Consider the following 17,037-nt stretch of genomic DNA (forward strand, 5'->3'; position numbering starts at 1 on the left):
GCCAGCTTATCATTGCCTATATAGATGGAATCCTCTGTGATGTTCCGTGTACTGTTCGTCCCGAGGTCCGCTGTCACGTTCATGACTTGCTCACACTAGAGCTAGAATTGAAAACATCCATTACAGTCAATCATGTCACCAAAAAAAAAAAATATTTTTATCAACACAGTAACAATTAGGCCTACACTTCCGTTGTTCGTAATTGTTTGTAATTGTTGTAGGTCTGTCTTTCCCAGGGCCGAACATTTGTGTTCGACGAAAATAGTTGTAGCACGATTAACATTCTACAAATAAATAAAACTCCAGTGTCTATTCTGAGTCGACTCTAGTTTTGTTTATTCTTACTTCACCGATGGTTGCCAACTTTTTAGTGTCAACGAACATTCACTAGCTATTTTATGTAAATAACTTGGAAAAAAATAGTCACGTGACGAGCTATCACCTTAAATTCACGATGACGTAAGAGATGGAGGACTTTTAGTGAAATCCTGGTTCGAGCAAATGTGGGGGGTATGGTGGGTGGAGAGGAGATGTTGTTTACAAGCACACTGCACACGATTGCATAAAGCCTCAGCACTCAATTGAATCGAGTAGAGCTGATTTAGTCTTTGTATTTAAACCTAGACTATAGCTACAAAACACACATAGATTTTACAACTAAGTGGTTTAGCATTATGCAATGGCTTATTCCATGGTTTCTCAACCTGTGGCGTGTGCGACCCTAATGTGTTGTCAGGTTGTGTACGAAGGCGTCAAAAGCAAAGCAGTGCTATTCCTTTACGCTTTCACACGAAAGAAACTATTGTTGCGACTTTGAAATGACAGATCGAAATCGCAGTCTTATTCAAGAGTATTGCAGTGCCAGCCTTAGGTATACGCAAACTTGGCAGCCGCCTAGGGCCTCCGATTGGTAGGGGCCTCGCACAGGACTCAAAACAATTTCTTAAAAAGAAATGTCGAAACGTGTGCCCAATGTTATTGCTAGAGTACTCTAGGTTTGAAATAACTTGCGTAATTTTATTTTTTCGCTGTTTATTTTTTATTTCTCTATTTTATTTGGGGGTCACCAAACTCACTTCGCCTATGGCCTCCAATCATCTAAGGCAGGCCCTGATTATTGTTCCAATTATTGAATTTCCCGAGTATATCTATGTAGTATTCGTAGGCCTATTTCACTTATGGAAACTAATTGTTAATTTATTATTTATTGCTTATTCCTAACTACGCCATTTGCCTCTCTCTCTCTCTCTCTCTCTCTCTCTCCCTCTCTTGTTCCTTCTCTGCCCCCTCACCCTTTTTTCCCCACGCTTTCTGTTTTAGAAATTTAATCAACAAGGTTTTCATATAAGTCTAAACCAAGAAAATAAAAATAAAAACTCTAAAAATTGAAAACAATTACGTAGCCATGTTAAAAAAAATACCGGCTCATGTATTTGACAACATAAAAATTAAAAATCTAGAATCAATTTCAGTTGATTTTATTATTATTTTTTTTTTTTTTTTTTTGCAATTACTTCTATCAGCTTGTGAACTCTTCATACAAACTGGCTGGAACATGGTGTCAACGATTTTCCAATAAATTTTACAGTTTTATATATATATATATATATATATATATATATATATATATATCTTGAGAGGGGGGGGATAACTACTTAATTGGCCAAACAGTGAAAACTCTGGTTTGACTGCTGTAGTTTTGCTAAAATATAATCATCTTAAAATTAAATTTGGCTTACATCTCGAATATGACTCTGGCCACACTCGACTCCAATGTTTCTTTGTATTCAGTCAAGATTTGAATAAAACAAATAGACGCACACGAACATTTTGAGCACCGTCTTCTGTAAAGATCATAAGCTAAGAGAAGAGCTTGATTATCTAGAGCAGTAAAACTCAATGGTAAGACTCCTTGCAATAGGGAAGCATTACAAGAAATAAAGAGAATGGAAAATAATAGACCAACCACTATCATATTTATAAATGAGGAATTGAATTAAAAAAAAAACAACTTTTATATATTCAATAACGTCTCGAGAGACGATCTTTTCGAGATATAATGATTTCGCTTTGCAACTTCTTGTGTGACTAAAGAGGCCATTCCTTGATACACAGCAGTGGTCACAGGTTGGGCATCTGTATATTCACCAGAGGCTGTAGCTATTTCACCCTTCTTTCTATTAGGCCTACTTATTTAAATTTGAACGTTTGATAGGGCCCTACTTTTTGTCCGTCAGTTTCTTTACTTAAATTAATGTTTTGAGTCTTGAGTTACTATATAATATACTATATAGGTTTGTGCGAGCAATATTTGTCTACATGTGGATTAATGTTTTCCTTACTTAGTTAATGTGCTTAGATCATTTGGGTCAATGTCAACATTCATACTAGAGTCTATTATACACTCAATGTATGTTGGTGATAATGTTTCTCCAGAGTAGGTGTTTACAGCAACAAGAGGAAGTGCTATGACTAAATAAAATAGACCTAACCTTTTAGCATGTAACAAAATCATTCCTATGCTAATTCTACGCAGTATGGGCAGAAAATCATGATAACAAGTAGGTGCAATGTGTAAGATAAAACCTAATTAATTAACTCTTTCTCGCTGTAATTATTTTCCTCGTTCCGAGAGAATTTTTCATTTTACTCATTTGTTTTTCACTATCCTGATATGATAAAACTTCAAAAACGTTTTTGTTTGTTATCAGAAAATGTTAAACTTAGTATCGAATTATAGGGGAATGCATGCTCTTCTTAAAATCACACAAATTTAAGTTATAAATCCAAAACTCAATTTTAGTTTTATGGTGTCAAATCAACGTTGTCATCATCAATTAGGATAGAAAGAGTTAATCACGAAATAATTCAGTATTAGAACACAATTTGTATACTATTATCTGATATCATAAATGATTATTCTAGGTATAAAAATAAAAAAAAACGATTACCTGTGAAGACATTGTTTTCGTATTTCACGCAGTAGGCCTAATATTTTGAACTCACGCTTTTCTAGATCTATGTCCCGGTGTAGTCCATTCAATGTTGGTGCCAGCAGCCATTGGCTCTTCTTTACAAGGCGGAAGTTGACCAAAAAAACAACATAGTCTCTTGAAATATTAAGCAGCGAGACATATGTGACAGTGCATGTGTTACTTTGTATATATGCTTGATAAATAATACATAGACATAAGAGAGTGTGCACCATTAATTAGCCTATTCCGCATCCTTTGGTGAGTGTGGAATTTTTTTTTTAAACTATGAACTATTTACTCTCTATCGATTCCATTTGTACTCGAGCTGTGGATTTAAGGAAATAATAAAAGTGTCATTGACATTGAAAAACAATGCTTTCATTAAGGTAGCTGTACTCTTGGTGAGTCTAAGAGGAGGAGAGATAAACACATGGACAGATAAAGCGAGAGGCAGAGAGTAGGTTGGGAGTCAGAGAGAGGTGGCTAGAAAGAAAATACAAAAAAAAGAAAGACGAGAAAGGATATATAACAGGAAGAGAGAGAGAGAGAGGAGAGAGAGAGAGGAGAGAGAGAGGAAAAGATGAACAACAAACGAAATAGACGTTTTAAAAAAAGGGAAATAAAAAGCTCAAGGGGGTGAATCAACATGCTATTACCTCCCTTTGTTCTCTGCCCAGGAAATCTGATCTCCCTACCAAACCATTATTCCAGTCTGTCTGTTGATATCGGAAATAAACCGCGGCGACAAATATTTAGCATCAACTGTAAGGTAATAGAAAATGAGTAAATAGTGATTCAAAACTTCGCTTCAAGAGCTCAGTTTCCCTTTTGTCAGAATTTATTTGAAGCATATGACAAACACAGAAGATGAAGAAAAAAAAAAACAATAAATAATGAGGCGGTACAAATGGGTGCAAATGGGTCCTTTTGAAATCATCTCCCATTTTTGAAATGAAATATTACATTTTATTAATAGACCTCTATGTGTATTTATACATCTGTAATATATAATGCCGTAGCCCAGACTCGCTACAAGAGAACCCAAGAAATTTCATTGTTTTTGTAAAGAGATACAGACCTGCCTGAACTGCGCAGTTCTTCTAAAGTCTTACCCAGCGTTTCTCAAACTGTGAGGCGCCGTCTCAAGAGGGGGAGGGAGGGGTGCAGCCGGTCAATTTCAAGAGGCGAAAACAAAATGCTGTTAATTCATATTGCAAATTATGGACGGTTGCCTGGTCGTGTGGTAAGAGCTCAAGTCATGCCGTGTCGATGGTCCCGGATTCAAACCCTGCGGGCGGAAACCCCCCGCCACATACAGATTATAATGTTGATGTTAGAACAAGGAATACAACAAGCTTCGTGTAATAGTATATCCAAAGCTGGATGTAGAAGGGCCTGTTGTATCTCCAGTAATATCTTTACCCCTCTCTGTGGGGTGTTGGGCATATCCTGTGATTGTTTATCTCAACCGTTGGTGTCAATCTTGAAGTGATCACCCGTACATACATCTGCATATCTTCAAATTGGACGACCAGCAACTCGCATGCCCTCTGTTAAGTTATACAATATCTTATCTTATATAATAAAGACGTTACTTCAAAAAAGAAGATGATTACGTCCTACACTTCATGCATTTAGTCATGCATATTAACCCATTCCATGCTCTAATAGCGCTAGGAAAGGAGCTTTTGTACAAATTTGTCCTAGCATATGGAACGAGGAATGTGCCTTTATCTTTGTGTCTATCTGAGTATTTTATTAAATTTTGTTTTTGTATTTGAATGTCCTGTAGAAGTCGTCGCTATAACATTCAGTGTCCAAGCCAGTCAAGGGTGTCTACTCCAGATAACAGTGCCGATGCCCTCTCTTCTCATTGCAATAAAAACAATCATATAAAAGCTGATCGGATTACAAAAATATGTTTCGCAAATATAGAGCACAGCAAATGTCATTAATTATATAGTTATTGTTTGCATGTTAGCATCATTACTTTTAATCCCCTGCGTAATGGATATAACTGTTACGATGAAAATATTGGATGAGAAACAGGGGAAGAGAAAGGAGAAGCATGTATAGAGATGGGAACAATTCTTTGTCTACGTCCTCGTTGATAAGTTCAGTGGTTTCAAATACCCAGAGTCCTATATCCGAGCTGCGCTGCGCAGTGGGTTCCAGAACTGGCAGATCACCAGCATACAGATTGTGACTAAAAAAAACCACCAGCATACAGCTTGTCATTCTCCTGTTGCTCAATGGAATGTAGCCTACGATTTCTCTGTTCTCACTTGAAAGTAATGAATGGGTCGGAGTAAAAATAATATCATGTAACACAGTTTGTGGATTTTGATTGTAGTGTATTGATTGAATATCAGCTTTATGAAGATCCACCGATAGTGACAAAAAAAAAAAAAAGAACAGACTACGTTAGCCAGGTCACATTGACAGAATGTCAGAGAACAGACTACGTTGGGCAGGTCACATTGACAGAATGTCAGAGAACAGACTACGTTGGGCAGGTCACATTGACAGAATGTCAGAGAACAGACTACGTTGGGCAGGTCACATTGACAGAATGTCAGAGAACAGACTACGTTGGGCAGGTCACATTGGCAGAATGTCAGAGAACAGACTACGTTGGGCAGGTCACATTGACAGAATGTCAGAGAACAGACTACGTTGGGCAGGTCACATTGACAGAATGTCAGAGAACAGACTACGTTGGGCAGGTCACATTGACAGAATGTCAGAGAACAGACTACGTTGGGCAGGTCACATTGACAGAATGTCAGTGAACAGACTACGTTGGGCAGGTCACATTGGCAGAATGTCAGAGAACAGACTACGTTGGGCAGGTCACATTGACAGAATGTCAGAGAACAGAGGAGTGAAAATTGTATACCGGCAAAACCAAAAGAACAGGCGACCCAAAGGCAGACCCCGAATGCGATGGATTGATTATTGGGAAGCAGATCTACAACAGCTGTTTGTTTGTAAAATGTTTTACATGTTTCGGATGTTCCTTCAGGGTTGAAGATACTTTAATTCATAGTCCAAACTTCCCGCATGACAACGGGGGATGGGAGTGGGTAGGGTTTGAACCCGGGACCATCGTTAAGTCCAAACGACAGTCCAGCGCGCAAACCGCACGACCAGGCAGCCATCCGGGCGTGGAGATGAAAGGCTCAGGAGAGATCTGATTGGAAAGATGTGTTGAAGCAGGCCAGAGCCCTCCATTGGCTGTAGCGCCACTGGGATGGTTGGATGTATGTATGGATGTATTTCGCGTCAGAGGAAAAGAAGAGAAAGAGATCTGGAGAAACTTGGCGCGATATAACAGAAACACAAAAAAAAAAGGTGACAAGATGAAGATTTAGAGATCAAATAGGCAAATTAAACAATACCAATCACTGTTGACATTTTAGCTAACTAAATTAAATGACTTTGTGCGGCAAGTGGCAGACCAGTAGTGATAAAAAGTGGACAATAATAATATATTTATAAAAATACATGCATAATACATACTTCCGCATTCGGTAACATATCGGGATCTAAATAAGGAAAATGGTATTTTAATATCTAGCTCACAATGCACTTGGTATAACACGACGTTTTCCCGCCCCCATTATTAAGGAAGCGACTCGGTTATCGAACGTTAATTCAATTGTAACGACACAATAAATAAAACAAAAACAATGCGAGACAGTGCTTAAATAAGTACCGGTATCGAGCACAGGCCCAATATAGAAATATAGATCTGTAGTATCGAGTTATCTTCACTTCAGCGAGAGTCCGCTAAGTTGAGCTTGCAACCTTTTATGACCCTTGACAAAAGAGAAGGACCGTGTCTCATATACTTTTCGATTGCCCCAGACTTACTGACTTTCGTCTCGACAGAACTGGGAAACCACAAATTCTCTATGCACGATTTCTGTCCAAGGCGAGAGAGGATTTGAACTTCTTAAACCCTTCAAATGAAGTTTGATGATGATTATGAAGGATTAGCCCCCCTGTATGAAAATCTCCAATTATATTTTTTGTTGTTTTACATCGATCTTTTGTTTGTAGCAGTAGCGGCCTTAGGGGGTGGCAAGTGTGGCAATTGTCCCGGGCCCCGCGCCTGAGGGGGGCCCCGCAATGGGAGATTTTATTGTTACCAACTTCGAAAACCAAATCAGTTATCATAAACTAGGACTTGTTACTCAATGTTTTCCCAGTATCCTTATGGGGATACCAATTAACATTTGCATTTTAAATTCCGAAATACCGTTCACTTTTAATAAAGACTGCATCTAATGACCTGCCGATTCTAAGAGGCTATCTTCGTTTAACAGTTCATAATAAAAACACGTGGGTGGAAGTAACCAATCCAAATCGTATATTTCGTATTTAACATCGACGTCCAAACAGATTTGATTAGGAAAATGTGTAGTAATAAAATTTGAACTAGCCTTTGAATTGGTAAAATTGAACATGAAAGAGTCACTTATAACATTTGTAGTAACATAATTAATAAACAAATGTACAGTATTTTCTTGACTTTCGCTGGTGATACGTTATAAGAACGTCCCATATGCTAGGACAAATTTGTACAAATACTCCTTCTTCCCTAGTGCTATTAGAGCATGGAATGGGTTGCCTGAGCTAGCCAGGAAAACCAGTGACTTGGCAGAATTTAAGTCATTGGTTAATATGCATGACTAAATGCATGACGCGTAGGACGTAATCATCTTCTTTTTTGAAGTAACATCTGTATTATATAAGATAAGATAAAGGTCAGATTTCGCTGTATTTAATTTCATATACGTACAGTTGATGTGCTTGTTATCCCACAGCTATTTCGGCCAATCACCTTCCAGAAAAGTTTGGCTATGACGTATTAAGTTGTGTTTTTTCCAATAGGCTACTGTGCATAGACATCGTGCGGCGTAAGAAAACATGTGTCACCATGTTAAAAAACAAACAAACGCTGGAGTTTTTTTTTATATAATTATTTTAAAACCCGTGGTATAGTCCTTCCGCAAAAGTCGTGCGAAAGTGTAGGGACCACTATAACTCTTATAGCACACTTTGTTCTTAAAGAACGTCCTATTGGCTTCAATTTTCAGAATGAGAGAGGAGACATAATATTAGTAGTGCGCGAGTGTTTTCCTTTTTATTTGCTTCTGTTGATGGAGAACAATTACACTACAGTATATAATGTACTTACTTAATGTAGCTACGTAATGTTCTATGTTTTGTAGCAAAAATAAAGCCCACCAGTGGCGGACCAGTGGCGTAGCATCCATGGCGCGAAAGGGTTCAATGAACCCGGGCCCACAAGCAATAGGGGCCCACAGCTGTGGCGTAGTAACCATGGCGCGAAGGAGCTCATTACGCTTGGGCCCATGCCGCAAGGTCAGTTGAAGCCCACATTAGAACTTAGGAAGAACATTTGTTTGTTTATTTGAAACACTTTTAAGTAGTTTAACTCTGTTAAGAAGTTGTAAAAACATTGACTTTTAAGACACTATTACTTATATGCAGTCCTAACTGAATCAAACGTTTTTAAGAAAAAGGTACGATCTTTACATTGGAATGTCTTTACATTTAGATTACTATTTTTTTTGTCACACACTAAATTTGACTTATTGGCTGGAGAGGAGCCCATCAAGATGTTCTTGAACCCGGAGTACTAGTGGGATATTTACTTGTGTAGCAGGTAAAAAAAACAAAGAAATTATAATCGATTTTTCGTAGGGACAAGAAGGAAAATGATATTGTTTCTGTAGCTGGAGAGACTATTGAAATTGTGCAAACCTTTAAATACCTTGGTACTATCCTAGACAATAAACTAAATTTTACTGCAAATACTGATTATATCAGCAAAAAGGGCAGCAAGATTACGATTACTAAGAAAACCGTCCTCGTTTAATGTTAGCGAAAAGGCCTTGGCTATGTTTTATCACGCTCACATCTGCAATATTTTAAGTTTCAATATCACTGCCTGGTATGGCAATCTGAGCATTAAAAATAAAAATAAACTTTATAGAATCCTAAATGCTGCTGGTAAAATCATTGGCAAAAAACAAACTCCATTTGGGCAGTTGTTTGAGACAAACATCTATAAAAAAAGCTAACAAGATCCTCGAAATAAAGAATCACCCTTTGTGTCAGGATTATGTGATTTTACCATCACAGAAGAGATACAAGACACCGATAGCAAAGACAACCAGACAAAAACACTCTTTTGTTCCCCTGGCAATCAAATCATTAAATAAGAACAATCTGGAATAAACTTTGTCACATGTAAATTATGAGTGAGTCTGGTGTGAATGTACACTTTGGTTTCTTAAAGTCATAATGTTTTTTGTTTGGTGTAATGCACAAATTGTAAGACAAATTTCCATACGGATAATAAAGATTATAATTATTATGTTAGAAATGAACGAGTAGTCATTCTCTGGCGCTGCCAGGGTCGAGTTTCGCTAAAGAGAAACAAAATTCATCGTAGTCCCTTTAATAGTTTCCACTGAGGAATTTTCTGGTGATGTGGCAGGTCTGCAGTACCGCCCTCTGACAGGCAACGAAGATGTTCCTAGGAATGTTAAGAGCCTTGAAGGTGTCTGTGAGGTCAGTTGTTATTATCCCCTCGGTTGATATAACAATGGGGTATATTGTTATATTGGACAATTTCCATAGACGCTTAATCTCCATGTTATTATTATTATTATTATTACATATTACTTCCTAATGTGTCTTAAAATGAATAGATATTAATTAATAATATCGTTTTATCCCGTGCTTCTAAGAATGTGCGCTTATAATACTGTCTCTAATTCAGTCACAAGAAGCACTGGCTCTTGATTTCCAACATCAATTCGGTCCAACACCAAGCCGTGTTTATGCCATCTCCCATTTAGCTCAAGCCTGTCACACAAGTCCTGGGTTGGATCCCCATACTAAATGAAATATATGTATTCTTGGAGGTTCAGCGAGTGCCTATTTAAATTATTCCGATAGAGGATTCCAGCGGTGGTTGATTTTGAAACCAATACGATGCCAATGCCCATACATTCTCATCGTATGACCTCAAAACCATCCATTCGAAGTTTGTTTGTTTCTTTGTTTTCTTGCGGTGGTTGATTTTGAAACCAATACGATGCAATGCCCACTCATTCACACCGTATGACCTTAAAACCATCCATTCGAATAAAATTTAAAAAAAAAAGTTACGATTTTTACATTGGAATGTCTTTACATTTAGATTACTCATTTTTGTCAAACACTAAATTTGTCTTATTGGCTGGAGGGAGCCCACCAAAATGTTCTTGAACCCGGGCCCACGGGTACCTTGCTACGCCACTGAGGCGGACATACTGTATTGCTATTGTTACAGCGTTAGAGACGGATGAGCCCGTAAGCGGGATGAGTTTACGGTATATATATAGTCTACCCTTACGGCTAAGGGCCCCGCGCATGACGCTCGCCCAGGGCCCCGCGCACTGCTAAGGCCGCCCCTGGTTTGAAGCACCAACTAGTTTTAATTATTTAGTTGGAAACAGTGATCTTTCAATACGGCGTCCTTGTCATTCTTGCTCTATTTAGTTCAAAATCATTCCCAAATCTTCCACTTTTCATTTTCTTGTTGTTGTTTTTTTTTTCTTTAAGTTCCATTATATTGCCAACACCTTTCTTAATATCCCTTTCTCTTCTTTTTCTTATGTCTAAAAAAAAAAACTGCATCTGCAAATTTTGTCTAAACATTGCTTATCCTAGGGGTCGGGAGCACTCATATTTTGAGAGAGAGAGAGAGAGAGAGAGAGAGAGAGAGAGAGTTGGCATTGGAGCGTTACTTTATTTGTGCTATAAAACTAACATGGGTATCAAATTGGAGACGGTAATCCTAATAATAACATTTCGAATCAGTCTCGAAGATTGGGAGAACAGGCATCATTGAATACGTTATATTTTTGTCAGCAGTGAGTTTAACAGACAGAGACAGACATAAAAATAGATAGATAGATAGATAGATAGATAGACAGATAGATAGATAGATAGATAGATAGATAGATAGATAGATAGATAGATAGATAGATAGATAGATAGATAGATAGATAGATAGATAGATATTATTTTATTATTTGTTTACAATTTTAATAACGAGGAGGCCTTTAACAATTTACCGGGTCAAAAAGCTCAACGCTACACATACACTGACGTAATCTAGCGACTACTTCCTGTCGCTAAGATCATTTTCATGCTAGGAGAGCCAGAAGCAAGACATTTAATGTCAGATTCAACAATGTTACCCTATCCCACTCAGTTATCAAGGAAAAAAAACACATTGCTATAACATAGTCATATTGGATTAAAGAGAAGTGGCTGATTAAAAGAAAAACAAAACATTTCTTGGAAGTGTATGCCAAGTTGTCCATTATAGTTCCATCATTTTCCTGATTCTTAATGCTTCGGTTTTTATTTTTTGCTCGAGTCCTGAAAATAAAACTGGATTAAAGGCTAACACAATGGGCCGTTTAGAAAAAAAAAAACAACCTAAAAAGTGTGATGTGTAAGCAGGGGCGTAGCAAGGTACCGTGGGCCCGGTTCAGTAATAGGACCTTTTTTTTTCGGTATTTTGAGTAAGGCTTACTTACACTTAGGTCCTCCCGCGCCCTTTGCGAGTACAGGGCGGTAAGCTATCTCCACAGAGATTGGTTATAATCGACTTCTGCAGCCTCTAACCAGCTGGCGCCCACCGGGTCTTCTAAGAAGGTGCGGCGCCATGTTAGACGTGGACGGCCTTGTTTTCGCTTTTACGTTCGATTGAACCCTAATAGAGCCTCACTGTATACATCAGTAATATATTTATAGGCCTTCAACCTTTAACAAGTAATAATGTCATTACACTCAAATGGCCACTTCTTACGAGTAACTGTGGCGCTACTATAAAAAAAACAAACTACACAGCTTCACAAAAGTAATGAAAGAATATCTGGTGCTTCGTATTATCAATCAAATATTGTATTAGACATTTTCTAAGTATTTAAGGACATAAATGAGCTTTTCATAGAAACTTTACACAACCTAAGTTTAGATCAAATCATTAAAAAGCCAACTAGATTAAACAACACATTAGATCTCTTCTTAACCAACAGACCTGGATTAGTAGTTGATTATGATATTATCCCTGGTCTATCAGACCATGAGATCATAAAAATACACAGTCAGATAAAAGCAGTAGCCAATACAAAACCCAAAAGAAAAATCTTACTCTGGAATAAATGTAACCTAACACAACTACACCAAGCTGCATTAAACTTTCAACAAACATTCTTATTAGAAAAAGACATTAACCAACCAGTCGATGACCTCTGGAATTTCATTAAAAACCATCTTAAAAGCATTATAGAAAATCAAATACCAACTAAATACACATCAAACAAAATAAATAAATGCTGGTTTAATAATAGACTAAAGAAGCTTTGTAAACAGAAGGAAAACCTATATAGAAAATTTAAAGAAACTAATGCAGAAAGAGTTTACAAAAAGTATATAAAAATTAAACACTTAACCCAAAAAGTAAGCAGACAGCTGCAGAGTGAATACATAAACAATGTAATATCTAAAGACAACAACAAAAACCTATGGTCATACATTAAGTCTAAGAAAATGGAAACAACAGGCGTAGCGCCATTAAAAGATGAACATAACATAATACATAATGATAATGAAACTAAAGCAAACATTCTAAACAAATACTTTGCATCAGCATTCTCAGCCCCAGGAGACAAAGACATATTACTGAATTTGAACCAAGTAGACAACATAGAAGATATAGTAGTACAAGAAAATGGAATTCAAAAACTATTAGCCAACACCAAACCAAATAAAGCTTCTGGACCTGATGGTATTCCAGCTAGATTACTCAAAGAACTAAGTAATGAGCTAGCCCCAGTGTTCAAAATACTCTTTCAGGCTTCACTTAACCAGGGCAGAGTACCAAAGGACTGGAAAGAAGCTAATGTCACCCCCCTATTTAAAAAAGGAGAAAAATCTGACCCAGGAAACTACAGACCAGTATCACTTACCAGCATCACATGTAAAATCCTAGAACACATAATATGTAGCAACATCATAAACCACTTAGACAAACATAATGTCCTCACACCATACCAACATGGCTTTAGGAAATATAGATCATGTGAAACACAACTAATAGGACTAATTGATGATTTTTCAAAAGGTTTAGATAATAGTGAACAAATAGATGCTATCTTACTAGATTTTTCTAAGGCTTTTGACAAAGTTCACCACCATAGTTTGCTTAAAAAATTAAAATATTTCGGCATTAATGGTCCACTGCATCAGTGGATTAAAGACTTTCTGATAGGGAGAGAACAAACTGTAATAATAAATGGCTCTAAATCAACACCGATAACAGTAAACTCAGGTGTACCTCAAGGAACAGTCTTGGGTCCACTACTATTTTTAATTTACATAAATGATTTACCAAATTGCATTAGTTCAGGAACAAAAGTCAGATTATTTGCAGACGATTGCATAATATATAGAACAATAAAAACAACACAAGACACGGATATTTTACAAAGAGAATTAGATGAATTACAGAAATGGGAATCAAATTGGAGCATGTCTTTCCACCCAGAAAAATGTCAGTTGTTAAGAGTAACAAAAAAAATTAAAACAAATTAATTCCACTTATCTTATTCATGGCAAACCAGTAACACAGACTAAAAACGCAAAATACCTAGGTGTTATAATAAATGAAAAACTGTCATGGAATCCACATATTGATGAAACTACAAAAAAATCAAACAAAGCATTAGGATTTATTAAAAGAAATTTCTATAAATCAAATAAGAACATAAAACTAAAATGTTATTTAACCTTGGTAAGACCAATAATAGAATATGCATCCTCCGTTTGGGACCCCTCAACTCAAGAAAACATTAAGAAACTGGAACAGACACAAAATAGAGCAGTGAGATTCATAACAAACGAAATATTCACATTTGACTAGAGTAACACCTTTAGTAAAATCACTAAATTTAGAAAGGACAGAAGGCTCAAAAGTAAAGTAGCAATCATACATAAAACACTGAACCATAATCTTCAAATACAAAAACAAAATTTAATAAAATACTCTGAAAGACACAAAGATAAAGGCACATTCCTCGTCCCATATGCTAGGACAAATTTGTACAAATACTCCTTCTTCCCTAGTGCTATTAGAGCATGGAATGGGTTGCCTGAGCTAGCCAGGAAAACCAGTGACTTGGCAGAATTTAAGTCATTGGTTAATATGCATGACTAAATGCATGACGCGTAGGACGTAATCATCTTCTTTTTTGAAGTAACGTCTGTATTATATAAGATAAGATTTGAAAAAAAAAATATAATCACTTGAGAATTGTTAGGCGTAAATATTGACAAAAAAAATCTAAATGTAGTCATTCATCAGTGGATATCAAATTTCTATTTTGTTATTTCATTTATTTACAAATACAAAATGTGTTTTCTAAGCTTTCAAATAACAAAGTCAGAAATAAAGTCCATCTATATCTTATATGATGGATGAAGCCAGCCTGCTGTGACTTAAACTTCTTAAGTAGCTTTTATCAATCGCAACTTTGAAACTTACCACTCTTCTGAATATTTAAACTGTCTGGAGCAAAGTATGTCATGGCAATATCACGTATTCAAGGATCATTTATAGAAAACTTATTGAAAATATATTTTATAAAATATATATATATATATATATATATAGGCCTATATTAGTCGACCGGCGGCGTAGCATACGCCGCTATTTTGCAGGGCCATTACCTCAAGCCACTGCAACCTATGCGACCGCAGTGGGCCCCGCACTTTTATAGGACCTGCACTAATTTTAGGTGTATAAATTATTAAATTAAACCATTTTATAACTTATAGCAGATTTCCCGCGGCCTCCTCTCGATTTAACAGGAGGTACTGGAAATTGCAAAATATACGAAAAAGTCTGGACATATTATTAAAATCTTGAAAACTCATACAAATCTCCTGTAATATATAGACGAAAATTGTCATTTTGGTGTGTCATTCAATATGGAAAACGCCAATCCTACGCGCGATAAAAAAACGGCATTATGCAATAGGCCTACCCTCAATTGTGGAATCTAGTGAAAGAAGCTTCTCGCGCCTCAAACTAATGAAGAATTACTAGAGATCAACAATTCTCGTAAATAGGTTGAAGCATTTGATAATCCTTCTATTGAGTGTGATCTTTGTAGGAAATAGAATTTTTATGATAGACTGTATGATTTCGCTACACAAGGCAATGCAATTCTGTAGGCCTACGTAGTAAAGAATGAATAAAATGCAAAGACGAATTTATTTTCTAATACAAACTCTTAATTTTCACTTATTAACCGTATCCATACCCAAACTTGGCCCCGCGAAATCCTTTTCGTATAGGGCTCCCCCTCCCCCTCTTTTTTTTTTTTTTTTTTTTTTCCTCTTAAATTACCTAGGACAACTCCCTCCGTCCGACTTGCAAAAAATAAAAGAGTGATCTTTCCATGTGTCCAAACTCTTGAGCGTGCTCTGTGTCGCCTCGATAGTTACTACTACAGAGTAGATTACTTCTCCCCCCCCCCCTTTTTTTTTTTAACGTGAGGTAGAGATTAAAAAAAAAAAGGGATATTTCTTGGTTACAACGGTCCGGGCCCTGCTATTTTGTGACTACGTTTCCCCCCCCCCCTCTTGTTTTCTCGTGGACTATCCATAATTCATTTAGTCGGATAACATGTCCCGCAAACCTCATGCGACGCTCTGTCAAACACTTACTAAGGAGTCGACTCCCAGTTCAGCAAAGGGTATCCTTGATTGAGATCTGATCTCTATAACTGACTCCTCACATCCGTCTGAAACTTAAAGGAGGGGGGGGGGCCCTTGGCTACGCTCATAAAAGTTGAGCCACATTTTGTCTTTTTAAAATTTCGGCAGATGACTATTCACTGCACTTTATTAATGGAGCCCAGCGACTGTTAGAAATGTGTAACCTCTCTTGGCTACGCTCTTGGAATTTAGGTGACTTTAGTTTGCTTGAGATTTTATATGGAAATGGGAAGTTTTGCCATCAAAATCATCTGTTGGAAGGGGGGGGGGGGGTTAAACTAAAACAAAATCTCTGCAGTTTATTTTTTTTTACACTTTTAAAACCCCCTTAGCTACGCTCATTAAATTTGGTGACTGTAGTTTGCTTTAGAATAATATTGAAGAGAGGGGTTTTATCAAGTCAACTGCTCAGTGGCTAAATCTTCAATCAAGTTAACATGTTTGATTAGTTTGGTCAAGTCAACTGCTCAGTGGCTATATCTTCAATCATGTTTGATTAGTTTGGTCAAGTCAACTGCTCAGTGGCTATATCTTCAATCATGTTTGATTAGTTTGGTCAAGTCAACTGCTCAGTGGCTATATCTTCAATCATGTTTGATTAGTTTGGTCAAGTCAACTGCTCAGTGGCTATATCTTCAATCATGTTTGATTAGTTTGGTCAAGTCAACTGCCCAGTGGCTATATCTTCAATCATGTTTGATTAGTTTGGTCAAGTCAACTGCCCAGTGGCTATATCTTCAATCATGTTTGATTAGTTTGGTCAAGTCAACTGCTCAGTGGCTATATCTTCAATCATGTTTGATTAGTTTGGTCAAGTCAACTGCTCAGTGGCTATATCTTCAATCATGTTTGATTAGTTTGGTCAAGTCAACTGCTCAGTGGCTATATCTTCAATCATGTTTGATTAGTTTGGTCAAGTCAACTGCTCAGTGGCTATATCTTCAATCATGTTTGATTAGTTTGGTCAAGTCAACTGCCCAGTGGCTATATCTTCAATCATGTTTGATTAGTTTGGTCAAGTCAACTGCCCAGTGGTTATATCTTCAATCATGTTTGATTAGTTTGGTCAAGTCAACTGCTCAGTGGCTATATCTTCAATCATGTTTGATTAGTTTGGTCAAGTCAACTGCTCAGTGGCTATATCTTCAATCATGTTTGATTAGTTTGGTCAAGTCAACTGCCC

The 17,037-nt window shown here is 37.0% G+C and overlaps 1 protein-coding gene across 1 annotated transcript in view; it reads right to left on the reverse strand.

Annotated features, from left to right (window-relative positions):
• LOC106074701 (trace amine-associated receptor 4-like) overlaps nt 1-3,100 on the reverse strand; it is a 30,445-nt gene extending 27,345 nt beyond the window's left edge. The window contains exon 1 of the mRNA XM_056043898.1: nt 2,952-3,100. The gene's annotated coding sequence lies outside the window, so the exon portion shown is untranslated. The remainder of the gene's footprint in view (nt 1-2,951) is intronic.
• Between the last annotated feature and the right edge of the window lie 13,937 nt (nt 3,101-17,037).

Source organism: Biomphalaria glabrata, chromosome 10 (genome assembly GCF_947242115.1).
Source record: "Biomphalaria glabrata chromosome 10, xgBioGlab47.1, whole genome shotgun sequence".
Classification (NCBI taxonomy): Eukaryota; Metazoa; Mollusca; class Gastropoda; family Planorbidae; genus Biomphalaria; species Biomphalaria glabrata.